This window comes from Syzygium oleosum, unplaced genomic scaffold, assembly GCF_021117445.2.
Source record: "Syzygium oleosum isolate NSW1041296 unplaced genomic scaffold, Sole_v2.1 Sole_v2.30, whole genome shotgun sequence".
In the NCBI taxonomy this organism is placed as follows: Eukaryota; Viridiplantae; Streptophyta; class Magnoliopsida; order Myrtales; family Myrtaceae; genus Syzygium; species Syzygium oleosum.
In genome coordinates this window covers 3,763,517-3,784,169 of record NW_026607514.1, presented here as the reverse complement: position 1 = coordinate 3,784,169, position 20,653 = coordinate 3,763,517, and positions in this window count along the sequence as shown.

Genomic DNA, 20,653 nt, shown 5'->3' with positions numbered 1-20,653 from the left:
CATCCAAAAATGCATTTCTTGTTGAAAGAATTTTCAGATTTCTTGTTGAAAGAATTTTCAGATGTGTTTCCGGAGGAATTGCCACTTAGATTATCTCCATTAAGGAGAAATGAGCATCACATCAATTTGCTTCTGAGTGCTCCTTTACCGAACAAAGCTACTTATCTATGCAATCCATAAGAAACAAAGGAGTTAAAAAGACAAATCGATGAACTATTAGTAGAGGATATATCCGAGAAAGCATGAGTCCTTGTTCCGTTCCAACTCTACTCATATCAAAAAAGGATGGTTCATTCAGAATGTGCATGGATAGTCGAGCCATGAACAACATCACCATTAAGTATAGATACCACAAACCTAGACTTGATGATAGGCTTGATGAATTATATGGTTCTACCATATTTTCCAAGATAGACTTGATGAGTGGCTATCACCAAATTAGGATGCGAGAAGAAGATTAGTCGAAAATAGCCTTTAAAACTGAAGGGGCCTCTATGAGTATCTGGTTATGCCATTCGGACTATCTAATGCTCCGAGTACCGTCATGGGACTCATGAACGAGGTTCTTCATTCCTTTTTTGGTTGATTTGTTGTTGTATATTTTGACGATATTCTTGTTTATAGCAGGAACAAGGAGGAGCATATATCTAATTTGAAGCAGGTGTTTAAAGTCTTGAACAAACAGAAGCACTGTGCTAAAATGGAGAAATGCCGGTTCTTCTCTTCAAGTATTGTATTCCTTGGGTATGTGACTTCAAAAGATGAGATCTCTGACAATCAATCTAAGGTGAAAGCGATGAAGACTGGGCCAATTCCAAAGTCCATTTCTGATGTGCGAAGTTTTCATGGATTTGTATCTTTCTGTTGGCGATTTGTGAAGGATTTCTATACCATCATGGCTCCTATTATCGAATTCATGAAGAAGGGATCTTTCAAATGGACAAAGGCTGTTTACAACACTTTTGAATTAATTAAATAGAAACTTTCTGTTCTTGTCAAAGCCAAAAAGCCTTTGGCGTATTTCAATGAGAAGTTGATAGATACAAAGAAGAATCATTCAACTTATGACAAGTAGTTTTATGCCATTGTGAGGACTCTTGATCATTGGAGGTACTACTTGAGGCCAAAACGGTTTGTTCTTCATTTTGATAATGAGGCTCTCAAGTTTATTAGCGGTCAACACAAGCTCAATTCGAGACATGTCAAATGGGTAGAATATCTTCAATCTTTTTCTTTTGTCTCCAAATATAAACCTGACCACACTAAGTTGTAGTGAATGCTTTATCGAGGAGATATTCAATGCTAGCCGTCTTTTGGGATTCTTGGTTTCCAATTGATCAAAGAGTTGTATTATGAAGATCCGAAGTTCTCATCCATCATCAGCTATAAGTGTGGAATTCAGGGAACTTATTCGATCGATGATGGAACTTATGTGTGCCAACGAGTTCCTTTATAGAGTTATTGATCCGAAGGTGCATGGTCGAGAATTGGCTAGTCACTTTGGCGTTAACAAAAATCATGAGATTCTTCAAGAGCATTCTTATTAGCCAAAGATGAATGGAGATGTACATTTTATCATCTCGAGGTGTGCAACTTGTCAAAAAGCAAGAGTCATTTCCATCTTGGACACATACTCCACTTTGCGTCCCAATGCAGCCCCCAGAAGATATGATTATGGATTTTGTTATGGCTCTGCCTAGGACTCAAAGGGGAAAAGATGCCATCATAGTGGTTGTTGATCGATTTTCTAAAATGGCACATTTCATTCCATGTCACAAGACGGATGATGCATCTCATGTGGCTAAGCTATATCTTAAGGAGATCATTCGCCTCCATGGAGTACTGAAGACCATTGTGTCATATAACGATTTCAAATTCTTAAGCTATTTCTAGAAAACATTATAGAGGATGCTCGGTACTCGACTCCTATTCAGCATCACTTGTCATCCCCAGACTAATGGTCAAATGGAGATAACCAATCATACACTCACCGCTCTCCTTCAAGGTATGGTGAGTAAGTCTTTGAATGATTGGGATATGAAGCTTGCAATGCTGACATTTGCTTATAATCGATCACCGAGCTATACCATTGGTCGATCACCTTTTGAAGTTGTTTATGGAATTAATCTTTTCACACTGATCAATTTGATTCCAACTCCATTCAACTCACAAGTGAATTTTAATAGCAAAGAAAGAGCTGAATCAATGAAGAAGCTTCATCAGCAAAATCGATCCAAGATCGAGAAGGCCAACAAAGCTTATAAGAAGAAAGCTCATTGGCATAGAAAGAATGCTCATTTTCAATCAGGTTATCTTGTGTGGTTACTATTGAGAAAGAAAGATTTCCATCTCGTCGAAAGAACAAGTTTATGTCAAGAGCTTATGGCCCATTTAAAGTTCTTGAGAGAATCGATGAGAGTGCATATAAGATCGATCTTCCTAGAGAGTTTGGCGTATCGCCAACTTTTAATGTGGGAGACCTTTCTCCTTATTTGGAGGATGAAGACTTATCAAATTTGAGGGCAAATCTTAAACAACTGTGGAGGATGATGCTGGAGCATTCGATTCAATCAAACAATCCGTAAGTTCCAACTTGATTTCGTCGACAAGCCTAGCACAATCGATGTTCATTCAAGCTAAGACAAATTTTGGTCATAACTTGCTTCGATGGGTTGAAATAAAGTTATCGACATGACGGCTATCAACTAAGTTATCGATTAAGGAGTCGTCGATCCTTGATTTTGCTTATTAAGTTCCGTTTCACCAAGACTAATTGCCGATTTCAACACGGTTCAACAACATATCGATGGGAGGCTATTTTGAGCAATTTCCTTTGATATTTGTCAATTTTCTAAGATGATTATTTATTGGTCAAGACTGGTGAACGAATTTTTGAAGATGAACCGCAAGGCTGATGAGTTAATATTTCAAGTCTCCATGTCATTAATGCATTTTCTTAGTTCCTAGGTCTTTAATTACTTTCTAGTTCCCATGTCAGTAATTTTTGGGGAGTCCTCATGTCTCTTTAATGTTTGTCTATTTCCTTTGTTGTAGTCCCTCTATAAATATAGGAGAGTTCTCAATCGTAATGCAGATTTGATGAATATATGAGAATTCCTATACGTGAATGAATATTTATCCCGATTCTTTATCGAACGTCATTGGTAATGAATCAACAGTTCTTTATTATTGGCCGATGGAGCAATCCTCTACGCCTTGGTAGTAAGCTACCATCTATCTGGTTCTTTATCTAGGCTGGTGGCTTATGCCTTTACGCTATGGTGGTTAACCTCCCATATCGTTCATCCTTTACACGTAATTCCACTATCACTTATCACGCCCTTTCCATACACTTAACTAAAAATCCCCCATTTTCGGAATCACTCGTCCCGCACATGCATCACTTTTTTTTAATAGTACACAATGAAAAAGGCAATTGAGAATGTTGAAAATTGTTCTTGTTGTTGACCTGATTCTCCAGTCTCCGGTAAGTGGTTTCGCTCCTTCTCCTTTACAATTTTGTGTGCCTTGACCATGACCCGCCTTTCCTTTTCTCTTTCCATTTAAATAAGGTTGCATGTTCAGGCTGCCTGCTTAATTAATATCTTCATGTCACGACACGCATACTATGAAGAATCTTCTTGTGGTTGTTCCCGTGTCATGACGAGAGAGAGAGAGAGAGACAGACAGAGAGAGAGGCATAGGGAAACATAGGGGGGCCGAGACACAAAATGGTGGGGAAGAAGGGAAAGACAAGCTCAACTAGGGGTGGACGTCGGTGACGAGATTGTGGCTCGGCTTGTGGTATTGGACAGTGACATTCTAATGGTCGTGGGCGGTCCAGAGGGGTTGGCTTGGATTTGCTTAGGGTTTCGATTTGGTGGTGTTTTGTGGTGGATGGGTTTGGAGTGGTGGTGTGGAAGGAAAATGGCATATTAATAGATAGTACACCTATCAAACAGGTGCGTCGAGTCGGGTCCAAAATGGTCCGACCCAAAAGATAAATTTAACTCGATTTGACCAATTTCCATGCAATACAAATCTAATGATCCATACTCGACTCGACTCATATTACTTAAACACTTCCATATTTGACCAAATCTGGGAAAACTCATACCCAAACTGAGGTGAGAGTGTGAAGTGAGCAAGCGCGAGATCGAGTGATGGTGATAGAGAATGAAGAGAGAGTTATAGAGGTGGGTTGGATCAAGCAAGTTGTAAAATCATTTATGATCCATCTATGATCGAATTATGACCCATTTAACAACCATATTGTTTAAACCTATTTATTGAATATAACTAACCTATATAACAATTCAGCATATCATATATGGGTTTATGACCCATTTTGATAGGTCTAGTAGATAGGAAATGCATCTTGAAATGAGATCCCAAAAGTTAGGATGGGTTTTGTAGGTTTTGAAAACTGAGGAGGGTTTTGATCTTTGTGTGCAAAAGTGATGTGGGTTTTTGAAGTTCTCCCAACCTATCCGAAGTATCCATCCAACCCTTCTAAAATCGATCTAACCCAACTCAAGTTGATCAAGAAAAGTCAACAATTTATAACCGACTTGACCAAATAACCCAAATTAGAAGAATCCAACTTGTTTGACCATTTGAATTTGACGAAACTCGAAATCAAATCCTAAGTGAACTTGAATTCGACTAGGCCAAAACGCATGCAAAGTAGAACTGAAGTAATCCGAAATTGTCCGAAAATTCATATAGTTTTCTTAAAAAGTACTAGAGCAATGTGCAAATGTGTTTCATACACATGAAAGCCCAAGCTTCGATTTCTTACATATAATTTATTATTGTAATTTAGGTATCGCAAAATAAGATATGACTAATAATCATTGAGAACTAACTTCAATATCCATATGTGACATAGTATGCACATTATTAATTTGAAAGAATTGACCCCTTGGTTCAAACTAGAACATATATGATAAACGACATGAGGCTACTAAAATCGAAATCAATCCTTATCCAACACAATATGAAATTAACCATGACCCGAATCATACTCATTGCATCCTGAAACCAGACAGCATGAAATGAGCTAAGTTCACACTAACCCAAGTTTGACGTTACTGTTGGAAAGATATTAGATAAAAAAAAGAATTATTGGAAATCTATTGAAAAAGATGAAAAAACTAAGATCAAAATATCTGAAGTGTGCAAGCACTATCCTTAAGAATAATTCCGCCCCTCGGAGTACAAAACTCGGTGCAATAGGCTGTAGCATCTATCCTCCCAAGATATAATAGACATTCTTCTTTATTTCTCACTAAATAATAGAAGGAAGATGAATAATATTATGTGTATAACCCAGCAAAGAAAGGAAATATATGTAAAAAGAAAAAAAAGAATATTCTTGTTTTGATATATATATATATATATATATATTTCAAATATTTTTGGAGTAACAATGTATAGGTAAAAAAAAAGAGCCATTTTTCGTTATCAATTATCGCATTTATTTGAAAAATGTTACAAATCCATTGCAAATTGATAGCAGTCAAGACCGCTACAAGATCGTTACTAAATTGTTATAAAACATTATAGATTAGTGGCCGACAAAAACTGTTACAAATTAATAACAATAAAAAACCGTTACAAAGACAATACATTTTAATATTTCAAAACTTATTGAAATATACAACAATCCCCCACATATTTCAAAAGGTTTTGAAAAGAAATGAAATAATGATGCTAGGTTATTTGAGTGTAATGCATCAGAATTGGTGCTTGTTAGGCTATGAACTAGACACAGAAAGAATGAAATATAATTTACGAAATCATTGATGAAGTTTGAAACTTCTATGAACCAAGAAATTCTTTTTGTGAATTATAATTTTCACCAATCACATTGCACTCCCACAAATTTCATTGTTCAACACGGTTTTGCGCTAATAGGCTAAGTGTATGCTTGATTTATTCATAAGCACTCTAGAGATTTGTGATATCCTGAAAATTCGACCTGATTTGGAGATTTATGAAATGGTGATTTCCTCGACGCTCTATTAGTTAATTATTGCCCTGACCTGATCACTCAAGGAATACTAACCAAAGGGGAAAGGCCATTAAGGAATTTACTTCCAACAGCCGCCCGTTAATTTGAGATGTACTATAGCTGCGATTGATAGATTTCAGCCACGAATTATGATCCAATTTCGAGTGTCGAATGTTCAAGGATTTCACACCCAAACTATAGGATGTCGCCTCAAAATTTTACGAGTTTTTTGTCAAAAATTTCAATCTCGGAAAAAGGATCGAGGAATCGGAAATTTGACACGAGATACCGAAGTGGGCCAAGCAAAGCCTGTTGGGCCTCGCGCCCGAGAAAGGTCGGCCATCAAGGCCCGATAAGGTTTAATTGGTCCACAATCGGTACAAGGGCCAAGGACAAAATGGTAATTTAGGGGACAAAATTTGAGAAAATTACAAAAGAAAAAGGAAAATTTGTGGGAAGATATTTTTTTGGGTAATGATGGAACCCACCTCTCTCTCTCTCTCTCTCTCTCTCTCTCTCTCTCTCTCTCTCTCTCTCTCTCTCTCTCTCTCTCCTTCCCCCTTCTTTGGCTAACTTCCCCACTGACTCCACCAGCCCCCATCATTTCTTCTTCTTGTTCTTCTTCTTCTTCGCTGCTTCTTCTTCCTTTGGCTTCTCCATTTTCTACTGCTCCCCACCCACTGACTAGCCCATTTCTGCTAGAGCCAGCCGCCGCCGTGCACTGCTCCACCCTACCGTTGAACCACCACCACCCCAGCTTCCTCCCTGGTAGAGCAGCGCCGCTACCAGCCACCCACAGCCACTTGTCGTCGGTTGGTTTATGCTGGACGACAGCCTCATCGCTCACCTGTTGCGCCCGTCAGTTGAGCCGCTCGTTCGCCGCCATCCCAGCTACCAAGATGCCATCACCAGCCACCATCCCGTCCCCGACTCAGCTCCCAAACCACGACAGAATTGCCGCCAGCCACCGCCCCTCCGTTGCGCCTGTCCACTGCCATTCACGCTCGCCGAACGCGCCCGCCGTTGCCTTTGCTGGTCCACCACTAGCCATGCTGCCTAGCCGCCACCACCAGCCGTTGTTCACGCTTGGAACAGTTTCCAAGCTGTCGCCAACCAGCCACCCCAGCAGCCGCTTCTTTATCACTTCCGTTTGCCTCTGTCCGCCGCCCGCCGAACCCAAACCAGAAACTACCGCGGACTGCTGCATTGTCACCGTCGTTCTCGTGAGATCGCCATCATTAGACAAGTAAGTTAACCCCTAATCCCTCATTTAGGGTGTTAAACTTGCTTAGGGTAGTTTAGATTAAGTTTAAGTTAAGTTTATGGTTAGTTAAGTGGGATTAGGTGATAGGTTATCGGTAAATTATTAGATAACCTTTGACGATAGGTTATCGTCGATGGATAAGTTATCATTGGAGATCGGTGATAGGTTATTGGGAATTGATTGATTAATTATCAGTAATTGTTTGATAAGCTATGATTATTTGTGTGATAGGCTATTGTTGTGTTTTCGATAAGTTATCGCTATTTTGACGATAAGTTATCTATTATTTTATTATTACTATTTATTTTATTAAATAAATTAATTTTCGGAATTAAATAATAATATTTTATTCTTCAAAGAAATATTTATTAATAAAATATTTAAATTCCGAAAATTAAATATTAGTGTTTTCGAATAATTTTTAGTACCGAATTGTGATTGTTTTATGCTTGGATTGTAACGCCAATGTTGGATTTTGCCGTACAAATTAGCGTATATGGCCAAATGATTTGAATGTTTATTTTCAAGAAAAAATTTCAAATCTTTGAAAATAAATCATTTTTTTTATAATTATGTTTGAAAAAAAAAATTGATGCCGTGAAAAGGTAAAGGATGTTTTGAAACGATGTTTTTGCAAAGTCGAGCGATTGTTTGCATAGGTGATCACGTGGAATTGTATGTGGCATTGATTCGAGCACGATTCATGTTTGCACGGGCTAATTGAAAAGATAAGAATTGACTGGAATGCTTGTGTGCTCGTGTGATCACATGTCGGAGCCGTCTCGCTGTGTATCGCTTGACGATGCCTGGTTTATCGAGGTCTGCTATATATCGTACTCGATTTATCGGATGCTTGGAGATTATCTGGATTGCCGATACTTCGGATGCCAAATTGTAGCCCGATAGCGGATTCGATGCTCCTTGTGGGATACCATCTTATTGCGTATCGTTTGATGCTGTTGTATTGGAATGCCGTCATCACGTGTATCGTTTGACGTTACCATGCCCAATGGGGCGGGACGATGCCCGGTCATGCCGAAAGACTACCATCTCGCTGCGTATTGCTTGATGTGTAGTGGCCCAGAAGGGTCGTAATAATTGGAACACGAATGTTGCATAGTGTTTGATTATAGGGTGAATACCGCTAGGCATGGTATGGGACGTGCCCAAGTAGTTTTACCTTATAATCAAGACACGCGCGAGTGTGGATGCATGATGCATGGGAAATCTCCTTATGTGTTCCGAGTACGTGTTATGTTGTATGCATGGTTGTGATGTTTGTTGACGGATGTCATGAATGTCATGTGTGCCAAGGCGAGGTAAGGATGCTTGTAATTGTTATTCGGCATGTGCTTGACCCGTTTATGATGTGTGGTTGCTTGACTAGGAACCCCGAGGCGAGTTGGCCTTCTAAACGGGGCTTCGGCCATTAACTTATTGAGATGTTTATCTCATTGTTGTTTTATTAAACATTTCAAACCCTCGAGCATGAATCGCCTGCCCGTATATTTTGGCGCCCCGATGGACATAGATTCAGAGTATACAGAGTATCCATTAGGTCCGGACAGAGCTTATCATAAACTAGTATCCACTGTTTGGGTAGATGTAGGTTTAGGCGCTTGGTAGGCTCGTGAGTATGTAGCATGGTATATCTGAGAGGGTGATGAAATTTTTGGCCCGATCTGTGGCTTTGATGGACCCCTAGGAGGCAGTACCAAGGAGGTTTTATGGGATCCCATGGAGCTCGATATCCCGGATGGGTAGGTTATCAATCCTAACACTGGTCCGTCTGATTCGAGTTCGGAGGATTTGGACCCCAAGCCAAATTACATAATTGATCCAGAGTCGCCACCGAGACCACATAGGGGTTGGTGATTGGTTAGGACACCCCATACTTTTTGGACTAACCTATTGATGATGAAGTAGATTGACCTCAGCCTGGTATTTTTTTATAGGCTTTTTATGGAAATGCCCAAAGTGGGCTTGTAAAGAAAATGTTTCCCAGGGTTTAATAAAGTAAATATTAAAATAGTGTTGTTGTGTAGTTGCTACGAATTGTTTTCCTATCTATCCCTATTTATTGTTGTTGTCTGGGTGTTGGTTGTTATCGCTTCCGCATGTGTAATAAAAATGAAAAGGTCAGCAACGAGTCCTGGGACGTCGCATCATAACGACCGTTGTGGGATGTTGCACGCTCGCGGGGTTCGGGGCATGACAAGATTATTGTCAATAATTCTCATAGGAACGGCCCCACTCCACACTAATATAGATAATTCCATTAAGTGTACTCTACAATTTAATACAATACCAATAATGGTTATGGAATTCATTAAGAGCTTAGCTCGGCCTCTTTTTCATTGTAGTCTTACACTACTCTCAACTTAAGAGGGACTGAAATTTTTAATAGTGCATCACTAGATCAACAAGTGACTTATTATTACCCATATGAATATAATTCATGGGGTTGCCAATCACATAAGTTGGGTTACCATCATTGTTGATTTTCTTCAACTAGCTCAAGTCCCATTCCCCTCGATGAATAGTTAGAGGATCAACCGAATCCACTTCTGACTTCATATAATCAATGGATATAATTCTATCTTTAATTAAGCAGTTACTTTACCACATCATGTCTCAATTAGATGTGTCTCTTTTAACCATTGAAAGCTTCATTCTTTTCAATGGTTATTGCCTCTTGGCAATCACAATACCTAGACACAGAAGGTGTCGGTTTCAATCCCAAAGGAACATATGCTAAGAAGTTTCTAAACTACTCAGCCTCATGTTCAAAGGTGAGTTTGAGAAGAATTTTCCCTTTCTATAGAACTTGAGCAATTCTCAAATCACCATGATAAATATTTTATTCTCATTTCCCTACTAGAATGTAGGAGGATAAAGTACTATGTTTGTAAATATATGCATAGTAGCACTTGAGTCTACTATCCATTCTTTCACATTGGCCATAATATTGGCTTGAGAAATAACCACAACAATTGAGTCATTAGATACATCTGATTCAACCAAGTTGACTTTTGGTTTAGCAGGATTATTATTTCCCCCACAAATTTGTTTGGTTGATTTCCGAGTTATAGCACCTCCACCATGGGTGCACACATATCCTATAGTGATTTTGTCTCATCTGAATATGAGATCCAATTAACATCATTGCATCCTTCAAATACAGCTAGAAATACACTATGTAAAATGCCATAGTTTTCACATGGTGACAAAATTACAACTCTGAAGTCCATATTTCACCTTTATATTTCTTTTGGGCCAACACTTTTTGCTCATTTAGTCTCACATTCGCACATATAAAAGAGCACACTCAATTCTCACATGATAGCACATTTCACAAGTTATACATATGCATGTAGGTAGCATTGATTGCACATAGACTTTAGAACAAAACAAAAATTTAACAGTTACAAAGCAACTGGGTACATTGAAATAACTGATATTAGTCAGAAGTAAAAGATAAGAATAAAATCATATAAACAACTCTAACACAAAGAAGATTCAGGGAAAGAACATTACTCGATGCATACACCCTAATGTAAGAATGTAGGGTTTATCTTCTTAATAATAAGATTTAGTGTTTTCCCATACATCATACATTATATCATCATCGTTATCCATCTAAACTTTATGCTTTCAAATTCTCAATGAAGAGGATTACCTAACATGAAAAACAACACCCCAAGGTTCAACTTCCTCTCGGAAAACAATTTTACATAACACTCAATAACCTTATCGAAATGACCAAAAAGCTCTTTTGTGCTTATGCTTGGTAATGTCCCACGACAAACCGTCCACAAATATCCGATACTTGTCTTTGTTGGGACTAACTATGCAACTTAAAAGGGGGGTGAATAGGTTGCTTTGAAAGATATTATAGTTTTTGCAAAAAAAAGCGTGTAACAAAAAGATATTGGAAAACACGAGACAATGTATCACTTGTATGCTAGAGATAATAAACAGAAGCATAAACAACTGCACACAATGATATATAGTGGTTCAGCTTTATCCCTAAGCTTACATCCACTCTCACCACTAACAGCCACAAGTTGGACTGGATTGCACTAATAATTTGCTGATCAAGTTACACTTCAGCAAGCACCACTCTTATCATATTGTAGATCACACTACCAGGAGGTGGATGCTACTATCACTTGGTACAATTGAAACTTCAACACAATTATAATGCAGCAAGTGCTATTGACAAGCAGGAGCTTTTTGCTCAGTACACAGCAAGTAAGAGATTTCAGAATTCTTTGTAAGCACACACATTCTCACTCGTTCTTGTTGGCTTCAGAGATCTTTTCTTTTATAGGCATCTTCAAATTAGTTGTTGCTAATGTCCTGAAGAGGCAAAGTAGCCGTTAGAGTCGTTGGAGCTGCTGTCCTCGGAACTAAATGCCCATACAACCTATTCTTGAACTTTTGCAGACTTTCCTGAAATAGCTTTTACTGTTTTAATGTAGCTGTGATACTGACTACTTGTCAAAACGACTCTTCTCCTTTCTGCTGGATCTTCTGCTGTTCCTATCTGGTCCCAATAGCTATTATAGTGACATAATGGTTATATTAAATGAACCGTTACTTAAATATCACCAATTACTAGATCTCTTTAGCTTGAACAAGACATCGTCATTTAGCTGATCTTTGAGATTGATGGTGTTGTTTACACGATCCTTTAAGGACAGTCTTGTGATATTCTCTTCAATGAATAACATTATGATTGTCACTTAATCCTTTGAATATGTTTGCATCTAGACAATGTAGATATTATACCAAGGATAGTTTGGGTATTATCAAAATCATTTAGAGATGTTTCTCCAACAGTCTTTCAACATCTCCGAGTCCTCATTCAATTCCAATAGTGGTGATAGCAGAGGCAGTATTAGTTTGGGAATCCATAAGTTGATTATCCTTAAGATTGTTGAAAAATTTTAGATAAAAAAATTAAAATTGTTAGAAATCTGTTGAAAAAGATGAAACATTAAGATCAAAATATTTGAGGTATGCAAGCATTGTCCTTAATGATTATCTCATCCTTCGGAGTACGAAACTCAGTGCGATAGGCTCTAACAGCTATCTTCCTAAGATACAATGGACCTTCTTCTTTATTCCATACTGAATAATAAAAGGAATAAAAATAACGTTATCTGTATAACTCAGCAAAAAAAAAGAAAAGATATGTAAAAAGAAAAAAGAATACTCTTATTTTGATATGTATATATCACTTTTTAATTATGTTCGGAGTAACAATTTATAGGTAAAATAAAGAGAGAGTCGTTTTTCATTATCAATAATTGCATTTAAATGAAAAACATTACAAATTCGTTGTAAATTGATAGCATTTGAGACAGTTACAAAACCGTTATAAAACTTTATAGAATCGTTATAGATTAACGACGGATAAAAACCATTACAAATTGATGACAATAAAAAACCATTACAAAAACAATAACTTTCAATATTTCAAATAAGTTTTAAAATATACAACACTTACCTATACTTGAAAATTTTCTAATCAAAATGTCTCGTATCCAAATAGGATATGAAATTGAAATAAACAAAATCGAAATTGATCTGACCCACCATATCATCACCTCTAACGACCATGAATACTTGCCCAATGCACATAAAGAGAATGTTTGCATCTGTACTAAATATCCGAATCTCTAGTATATAAAGAATTAATCGGAGGTTTTTCTATAATAAAAGTTAAAATTTCATTTGATATACAACAAAAATTTTGAAAGTACAGGACATTCCAAATCTTCGATAATCAAAAGCAAATTACCATAATATACCTAAAGGAATTATTTTCTCAATGTTGCAGAGATTGCATCGAGCAAAATATAGTAGGAGATATACTTTTGATTAGCCCTTCAGTAGATAGGAAATGAGCCAACATTATTGTGAATTTAACTTAAATAATATGAGCCATTCATATCCATGCATACAGTCTTTAGGGTGCATTTGGTTTAGCTTTGCAAATGGGCTTTGGGGCTCCAAAGATCTTTAGATAAATGCTAGAGTTTTGGCAAATTTTTATGGAAACACTTTGGGGAAATAATAGCATAGGCAAAGCTGAAAGCCCTTGCCTGGGGCTTTCAAGGCAGATTTCAAGGTTAATGATTTTTTTCCTTCCAAAATTTTCCCAACTTATATTTAATTATTCTAGTCTTGCCCTTACAACTGTTCATCTTCAACTTGCGGATCTAGAGCTAGATGGACATTGGTGTGGCTCAAAGGAGCTGGACGGACGCTGGAGCGCCGGTCACCTAGGTATTAATGTGTAATTTATATGTATTATGAGTATTTCTGTAACTATGATTCCTTCCTGTAATTAGTCACTCATATAAATACATATCATACAACTCTAATTGAGGTTGAGCCACCATAAACACTTTCTCGTTGTTTTCTCTCTAACTCAAAACATCAACATTGTATCAAAGCAGGAAAATAGATTGAATTCTTCAACATTTCTACCCCCAACCCTTCCTTTGCTCCAATTACTATCTCAACAATGTCTAATACGTCTCTAAATTTTGTTCTTCTCTACCATTTCTTTACCCGCCATCTTCTTTATTGGTTAATCCCAATTTCCCATCGCCTCTCGATAATATTGCGCCCGCTTTCACCTTTTCATCCCTCTTCTCTGCTGCTATGATCTCTGCTACTGCTGCTCAACTTACGGCTGTGCAATCATCCTCATCAAAATCTTGTTCTTCCCATCATCACAAATCTCGTCTCCATCAAACTCGATGCAGACAATTATCTTTTGTGGAAATCTCGGTTTGAATCTATTTTAATCTGCAATGATCTGCTGGGCTATGTGGATGGTTGTTTTCCGTGTCCGCCAAAGCTTATCAATGATCAAACTGGCACTACAGTGGTCAATACCTCCTATTCCACCTAGGTAAAGATAGATCAATACTGTAACATTCACGGGTCTGGCCCCTGTATCGATTGTGGGAAACAGCTAGGGAATTAGTGTGTTGATAGTAGGGATCAGCCATGAACCCATCCAGGGATTAGTCATGAACCAATCGGCCCGGTCGAAAAGGCCCTGGTCGGAAAGGGCGACTGAGGACCAACCATGATTCAATCAAAGGATAGGCCATGAATTGGCCAAGGGATTGGCGGTGAATCGATCCACTGATCATGCAAGTCAACCAGAGCTATTCGGCCGTGGATCGACCACTCGAACATGAGGGTCGGTCATGAAACGATCACGTATCATCACGGATCGATCGACGGAAGATCATGGATCGATTCCGCGCGGCCATGCACCGGCCGCTAGTGATTCCGCTTGGTCGTGCATCAGTTGCGGGCAACCATGGACCGATTCCATGCCACCATGTGTCGGCTGTGGATTGATCGATTCCGCGCAATTACATGATAGCCAAGGGTCAACCACGGATCGACTATGCTCGATCATGGTTCGATTATGAACCAGGCCTTAGATCTTTTGCGAGAGATCATGGACCAGCCACGAATCCAATCGTGCACTCGGTCAGTTCAAGTCACGGATCCAACCCTGCGCCTGTCTAATTCCAACCACTGGACCCAGCCACGTTGGTTAGGGTCAGCCACATCCAGCTATGCCTAGTTGCGAATTAGCCATGAATCTCGGTCCGAATAGGGTAGTAGATCGTGGATAAACACGAGAAACTCTTGCCCGATGATGTAGGTGCTTACATCAAGTTCTCTCTCATGCTCACCTATACTTTGTCGTGTGTATAATGAGGAATGTTTTTGTATGGTTTGCTCATGTTTTGCATTCATGAGGATAAACACGCCCCGAGTCGTGAATGAGTTCGCTCAGTTATGGGAATCGGCATTGAGGCATGATGGTTCGGGCCTCGCTTGGCATTAGATTGGCATTGAGGCGTGTCGATTCAAGACTCGCTCAACTTCGAACCAACATCAATGCATGTCGGCTCAAGCCACGAGTCACATGTTGCACTCGTTTCATCAGTTTAGCTGTGATTTTATAACCCATGACACATATACACACTTGTATGAGCACGCCTTTGGGCTTTGTTTGCATTGGCTAAGAAACAAAGATAAGAATCCGGCTTGCGTGAATACTTATTGAGTGGTCACATAAAGAAAATAGCCATCGCCAATGGATTTTGGGGACGTTGCCTGGTGGATTTCAGATGCCCAGCTTGAAGCTGGACGCCCCTGAAAGTATGGGATGCTCGGTGGATTTTGAATGCCCAGCTTAAAGCTGGAAGCCCGTGAGAGTATGGGATGTCCAGTGGATTCCGGATGCTCAGCCTGAGGCTGGAAGCCCCTAAAAGTATGGGAAGAACAGTGTGAGACGATTAATGAACCTTTGATGCATCTTGATGTGTGTTATTTAAGTTTATTGATAATCCGAAGGTAAATCATACCTTGACTGTAAGCCGGAATTGATCATATGCATATAGTCGAGGTACAACAATGTATTGCTATTGATATGCCATTGATGCTGTGGTGCGAGTGATGTTCGCATGCTGAGTTTGACAATGAGACGTCCTCCTAACTCAGGATTAGTGATTTTACTTACTGAGTCTTCGACTCACTCCATTGTCTTTCAAACTTGTAGGTATGGACGTCTCACCTCCTATTCGTCATGGTGTACAGATTTTGAATTTGTAGCTTTGCTAAAGGATATAGGAATCCCCCGGCCTACATTTTTGGATATGAGGATAATGAAAACAAGAAGTGCCCGTGTTGGCACTTGATTTTTAGCTCATTTTTTCAAATTTTTTTGAAAAATCACAAAATTAGTATTATGAACCTTGTCGAAGCTTAGGAAACTATTTCTAAACCAAAAATAATTTTTTAAAAATTTTCCTGAATTTTTCTTTAATTTCTTCGTGTCAAAATAAGGGAGAAAATAAAGAAAAATAGCAAATGGAGTCTAAAAATTCCATAAAAATAGATTATGATTCAGTCACTAAATTCTTCCTCAGCGGTCAAACTCTTTACAAGAAATCATTTGATTCAGTCCTATTAAGATGTGTTGATGCTAAAGAAGCTAAACAGATTATGAAAGAAATCCATGAAGGCGAATGTGGGTCATATATGAATGGCCATCTCCTAGCCCGAAAGATCATGAAGTTAGGATACTATTGGATGATAATAGAAACAGATTGCATCCAACATATGAAATGTTGTCATCAATGTCAAGATTATGGAGACAGAATCAATGCACCGTCGAATAAGCTGCACCAAATGTCAGAGCCATGGCGATTCTCGATGTGGGGCATTGACATGATTGGCTCAATCAATCCTAAGGCCTCGAATGGGCATCGCTTCATCTTGGTGGCAATTGATTATTTCATCAAGTGGATTGAAGCAAATTCTTATATAAAATGTCACCGCCAAGAATGTCGCAAATTCATTAGCAAGACATCATTACCAGATATGGAGTTTCAGAAGCAATCATTACTGACAACGGCTCAAATCTAAATAACAAGATTGCGGATGATTTGCATGAACATTTCCACGTTCGACATTTGAACTCATCCCCGTATCGTCCACAAATGAACGGAGTAGTGGAGGCGGCAAATAAGAACATTAAGAAGATATTATCTAAGACAGCTGAGAATTATCGTGACTGGCATGAAAGGCTACTATATGCTCTAATGGCATACCGAACTTCAATTCGAACATCAATTGGAGCAATTCCATTTTTCCTAGTTTATGGGATGGAAGTGGTACCCATTGAAGTGAAAATTTCTTCATTAAGGATTTTATCTCAATTGAAGCTTTCAGAAACTGAATGGATTCAGCAAAAATGTGAACAACTCAACATAATCAATGAAAAGAGGTTGAAGGCTATATGTCATGGACAAGCCTATAACAAGAGAATTGCCAAATCTTTTAATCGAAAAGTGAAACCAAGGCATTTAAGGTGGAAGATTTGGTAATGAAAAAAGTCGTTCCCAATAATTCAGATCCCCGTGGGAAATTCACCTCAAATTATGAAGGTCCATACGTTGTCAAGAAAGTTCTTCCTGGAGGAGCATTGATTCTTGTAGATATGGATGGAACAGAATTGGCCCAACCTGTAAATGTAGATGCTGTCAAGATATTCTTCCCATGAAATGAAATGATTTGGGTCACTCTAGAACATGTGCATATCATGCATTTCATAAACATGTTTGTTATTTTTACAGAATAAAACAAAAGGAGTTTAAGATGATCAAAGATCTCTAAAATCCCCAACGGAGTTGACAAAAGATAAAGGAAAGTATCGTTCCCCATTTACTTTCCTTGATGTCATCTTTTAATATGTTCTTCATTTTTGTCATTCCCAAGGAGCTCAAAGATAGAAAGCAATGAAAAGAAAATCCCCCAGTAGAATCAAAGTGGAAACATACAAGGGAATTGGCGGTAATCGTTTCAATTGTTGTTAAGAATTGCTCAAATGAATTTTAACAGTTGATTTCTAATTTTGCAGGACTTTCATCAAGTCAAAAAGGAATTTCATCAAAGTGATCGGGTATTTGAACAAAAAAAAAAACAAAACAGTTTGGGTTTTAAAGAGTTTACCATTATGGAAAGATTGAACTTATTTTTCCCCACGCGGGTTGACGTAAAAGCTAAACAAAACAAAACAATTTGTTTAAAAGATCATCTCAAAGAGTTTCAACCAAAAAAGTTTTGAAACATACATTCATTGAGCATGCACTGAACATCAGAATTCCCTAAAAAGGATGATTTGACAAAAAGCTTTGGAAGATTTCAAAGAAAACGTTTGGATGAAACTAAATGGAAAGACCTTCAAATGATGAAAGGTAAGCCATGTCCAAACACGTCCCCAATACACTCGAGTGGAATGAAAAGAATAAGTGCTAAAAGTGAGAAAAACCTCATCCTAAGGACATGGGGGATGTTCGCAATGATTACATGGATTGAAATGATGCAAGGCAATCGTTTCACTATCCCAAACATATGATTATCCCTTGTAAACTAAATTTGAGCCTAAACAATGGATAAGTTTTTCAAAACAATCCTGTTAAGAACCACCCCACATTAGGGCAAATTAGGAGGTTTGTGATTGATGTTTACGGAGAAAAGGATCAAGAAAGATTTTATTGCATACACTTGTATCAATCTTTATGTGAGAACTTTAGATAAAGTCATATGGAAGCTCGCAACATCCCAAGAAGAAGAAGAGCATTTCATTTCTTACCCCTAAACACATTACCTTTTTACAAAGCTCGATTGAGCTTGAATATTCATTTCAGAACCCTAAATTGGTGATCATCTCTTCATACTGGAGCATGAGTATATGATCAACTTTGGATAAATAAGAAACAAAAGGCATGACACAGAGTCCTTAGAACTCAAAAAGGTCAGAAGCCAAAAGATTTAGAAAATATGAAAGAATCAGGGGCATGAAAAAACAGTATGCCTGGTAAAAGTAAAGCCAAATGCCTAAGAAAATAAAGAAAAGAAAATGACAGTTCGAAAGAAAGCTCAAAATGATCAAAGATCACCACAAGCAGCACAATAAAAAGAGAAAAGAAAAAAGATCATGATGAGTGTTTAGAGGACTCTTATGGTCATGAAAGAAAAAGATCCCTAGCGGATAAGAGGAAAAGAGGTGGTGATGCCAAGAAAATCACCAATTTCACAAAAGCCCTGAATGCAAAAATAAATGAGCCTTTTGAGCCTACCCAATACCAATATTACAACCTCTCCCCAAAGACTCTTCAGATTGAGATGTTGAGAGTGAAAATATGATTGTATGACAAGAAGTCATCACTCAAAGGAGTGTATGCAATAATGTCTTGTCTTGTCCTCAAGGTTCTTAACTTGTAGACCCGAAGTGAGTCGAAAGAAATATGATGAAATTCTTTTCTTGGTCTCAAAATGTTTATCCTTTGAATAGCCATTGACCAAGCATACATTACAATCTTTTAAAAGACCTTATTGGATCAATTGGATTATATACATTGCGAACATCTCTGAGTACCTGAGGATCGATTAAGAGAGATGAATTAAGGGTCTCAAGATGATTCCCATTTCAATTAGCAAAAAAAACCAAGTTCATAGATTGAGATAAATCCTTTCTAATGAAGGTTTTTCAAATGATTATTTCAAGCATTTCTTGAAAGATTGCAAGCAATTTGCTCAAATACTTCCTCAGATAAGAAATTTGATTATTTGAATACATTGGCACAAAGAATGCATGTTTCCCAAATCCACATTTCAAATAGTTTTTTGTCAACTTTAAACCAAGTAGTTTGTGGTAAACTTAAAACCACATTTCAAATAGTTTTTAGTCAACTAAAAACCATACAAAGTCCCACTGGCAAGAAGCCATTAGGCAGATCCAAGTCGTACTAGCGAGGAGCCATTAGGCAAATCCAAGTCCTAATGGTTAGTAACCACTAGGCAAATCACAAGTCCTATTGGCGAGGAGCCACTAGGAAAATCATCAAGTACTCAGGCGAGGAGCCTCGGGCGCTCATGGTTCTTGGATATATCCTTAAACCACGAGATCATAAATCAATTCATCATAATCATTATCATCACTACCATCAATTCACACTTTGGAGATAATCAACAAGGAAACTGCTCGCAAACAGATAAGTTTCTCTATCCGTCAATCATTAGAAACCTCTCAGATGCATTCAAAAGAGGAAAATTTGGGTTGGATCATGAATTTCAAGCAAGATTCCTAATTAGTTGTTGTGAAATTTCCATTTGTTTTGTCCATAGAGTTTATTAAAAGCTTAGGTGTCACCTTGTCTGTGAGATCAACCTCTAACAAGCTCAATCTCAAAAAGGGGCGGCTATTGACACTTGAATTTTAGCTCATTTTTTCAGATTTTTCCAAAAATCACAAAATTAGGATTAGCAACTTTGGCCAAGCTTAGGAATCTATTTCTAAACCAAAAATAATTTTTTAAAAATTTTTCTGAATTTTTCTTTAATTTCTTCGTGTCAAAATAAGGGTGAAAATCAAGAAAAATAGCAAATGGAGTCTAAAAATTCCATAAAAATAGTCATTAGTCTTATCTTCAATCCAATTTCATTAATACAGTATCAATTTTAGAAAATTTCAATTGGGAATGTGTTTTTCCCAAATTTGGGTAAAAACAAGCCCAAATTGAATAAAAAATTCAATTAATTTATTTCTAGTCATTTTTCAGTCATAGTGTCTTCACAACAAATGATTTTGGGACCTTGAATTGCTTAATGGTCAGTCCAATTGCACAATTTGCTGAAGAAATTAAAAAGTCCCAAAATTCAATTGAAAATTAGGATTTTTAGCCCAAATTGGGGATCATGATCAATTTGAAATTGTCGAACCTTGGTACCATCATTTCTAGGGTTAATCAGTCATGGGT